The 2,772-nt window shown below is 46.1% G+C and overlaps 1 pseudogene; it reads left to right on the forward strand.

Moving 5' to 3' along the window:
- Positions 1-1,186: 1,186 nt before the first annotated feature.
- LOC102844658 lies at positions 1,187-2,310 on the forward strand (annotated as a pseudogene).
- Positions 2,311-2,772: the final 462 nt, after the last annotated feature.

Raw genomic sequence — 2,772 nt, forward strand, 5'->3', positions numbered from 1 at the left:
TTATGACAGAGGAGAAAGAAAAGACCAAAATGAATATCAGAAGAGACTCTGAGACAATGTTGAGAAGCCAAAACAAAGGAAAGAAATGATTAAGTAAAAGAGTTGAACAAAAATGTTGAGAAGACAAATTGTAACAAAATGTTCAAAATGAGAGTCAGAAGGTCAAAGTAAAGAACTTGCTCAATTTCTCAAACTTAAAGAATTAAAGGGGGCTGGGGAATCAATCTCTGAGTAATGCTGAAGGATGCTTAGTTCTAAATCTTGAATGATCCAAGATGCATCAGAACAAAATAAAGAAATGCAGAGCCATTGTACCAAAAAGAACTGTTTTACACAGATCAAGCATATATATAATCATGAACAATGGTAATGAAAGAAGTTCAAGCTATACTGAAGGGATTTGGGGGGGGGGGAAATGCCCCAAGAAATGATGGAATACTAATGGACCCATGCAACTCTGGTTTTTCTCCCAAAGCTATGTCAAGAAATCTGAAAGACAGTTACCTGTTGAACTGAATTCTTATTTATTTCCATTCCAAAAAAAAGGTGATACAATATAACGTGAAAATTATCAAAGTACATATGAAATATCAAATGCAAATAAAATATTGATAATTATTATAAAAAATAGCTAGACAACTGAATTGAAAAAGAAATGCTAGAAAGTCAAGCTGGATTTAGAAGAGACCATAGCACCAGGGATATGTCAGATGGCTCTTGGTGAAAAGCAGAGAATACTAGAAGACTGTGTTTATTGACTATGTAAAGACATTTTAACTGTGTGAATTACAGCAAATCATGCTTAATATTGGGAAGAATGGGAATCTAAGAACTTATAATTGTGCTCATGTGAAACCTATGCCTCAGCCAATAAGCTCTTGTCCATATAGAGTCAGGGAACCTTGCAAGTTTTAAAACCAAAAAAGAAATTCATCAGTGCTGTTTAATGTCTCCATTCTTATTAGTCTGGATTCTGAACATATCACTTGAGAAGCCAGACTCTACAAAGATAAAAAGATATCAGAGAGTGGTTTGAAGAAAGATTCATCATCAATCTGTGTTGTGCAAATGACACAACCTTGCTCATTGAAAGTGAAGACTTCAGCCGACACCTCGACCGCCCTGGAGCACAGGCCCCTTCGTACAGTCACCATCGCTGGTTCACACCCGCCACCCCCAGCTCACCATGGATGATGACATCGCTGCGCTCGTGGTCGACAATGGCTCCGGCATGTGCAAGGCCACCTTCGTGGGCGACGACGCCCCCCGGGCTGTCTTCCCCTCCATCATGGGGCACCCTCGGCACCAGGGCGTGATGGTGGGCATGGGCCAGAAGGACTCCTACGTGGGGACGAAGCCCAGAGCACGAGAGGCATCCTGACCCTCAAGCACCCCACTGAGCAGGGCATTGTCACCAACTGGGACGACATGGAGAAGATCTGGCCCCACACCTTCTACAACGAGCTGCGTGTGGCCCCCGAAGAGCACCCTGTGCTGCTGACAGAGCCCCCCCTGAACCCCAAGGCTAACCGGGAGATGACCCAGATCATGTTCGAGACCTTCAACCCCCCTGCCATGTACGTTGCCATCCAGGCCGTACTGTCCCTTTATGCCTCTGGCCGAACCACTGGCATTGTGATGGATTCCGGGGATGGGGTCACCCACACTGTCCCCATCTATGAGGGGTATGCCCTCCCCCATGCCATCCTGCGTCTGGACCTGGCTGACCGGGACCTGACAGACTACGTCATGAAGATCCTCACCGAGCGAGGCTACAGCTTCACCACCACGGCTGAGCGGGAAATTGTGCGTTACATCAAGGAGAAACTCTGTTACGTTGCCCTGGACTTCGAGCAGGAGATGGCTACGGCGGCTTCCTCTTCCTCCTTGGAGACGAGCTAAGAGCTGCCCAATGACCAGGTCATCACCATCGGCAATGAGCGTTTCCGCTGCCCTGAGGCACTCTTCCAGCCCTCCTTCCTCGGCATGGAGTCTTGTGGCATCCATGAAACTACCTTCAACTCCATCGTGAAGTGTGATGTTGACATCCGCAAGGACCTCTACGCCAACACAGTGCTGTCTGGCGGTACCACCATGTGCCCAGGCATCGCCGACAGGATGCAGAAGGAGATCACAGCGCTGGCCCCCAGCACGATGAAGATCAAGATCATCGCTCCCCTTGAGCGCAAATACTCCTTGTGGATCGGTGGCTCCATCCTGGCCGCCCTGTCCACCTTCCAGCAGATGTGGATCAGCAAGCAGGAGTACGACGAGTCTGGCCCCTCCATCGTCCACCGCAAATGCTTCTAGGCGGACTGTTTAGTTGCGTTACACCCTTTCTTGATAAAAAAACCTAACTTGAGTAGAAAAAAAAACAAAGGATGAGAATTGGCATGGCTTTATTTGTTACTTTTTTGTTTCTTTTTTAAATTTTTTAATTTTTTTTTTCTTGACTCAGGATTTAAAAACTGTTACGGTGAGGGTGACAGCAGTTGGTGTGGAACAAGAATCCCTCCAGTTCTCCAATGTGGCCCAGGACTTTGATTGTACATTGTTTTCTTTTTTTTTTTTTAATAGTCATTCCAAATAATCAACATGGCGATGTGATAGGAAGCTCCTGCCTTTCCAGAAGCCTCTCCCTTCCCCTAAGCAGAAGAGCTCCGTCCCTCACCCCGGTCCACGTATGGACAGGGGTGGCAGGAAGCATTGCTTTTATGTAAATTATACCTTAACCAGGTTTTTTTCTGTTAAAAAATCTTCCACCTTAATACT

This window comes from Elephantulus edwardii, unplaced genomic scaffold (genome assembly GCF_000299155.1).
Source record: "Elephantulus edwardii isolate Elephantulus edwardi_28Jun2011 unplaced genomic scaffold, EleEdw1.0 scaffold00001, whole genome shotgun sequence".
In the NCBI taxonomy this organism is placed as follows: Eukaryota; Metazoa; Chordata; class Mammalia; order Macroscelidea; family Macroscelididae; genus Elephantulus; species Elephantulus edwardii.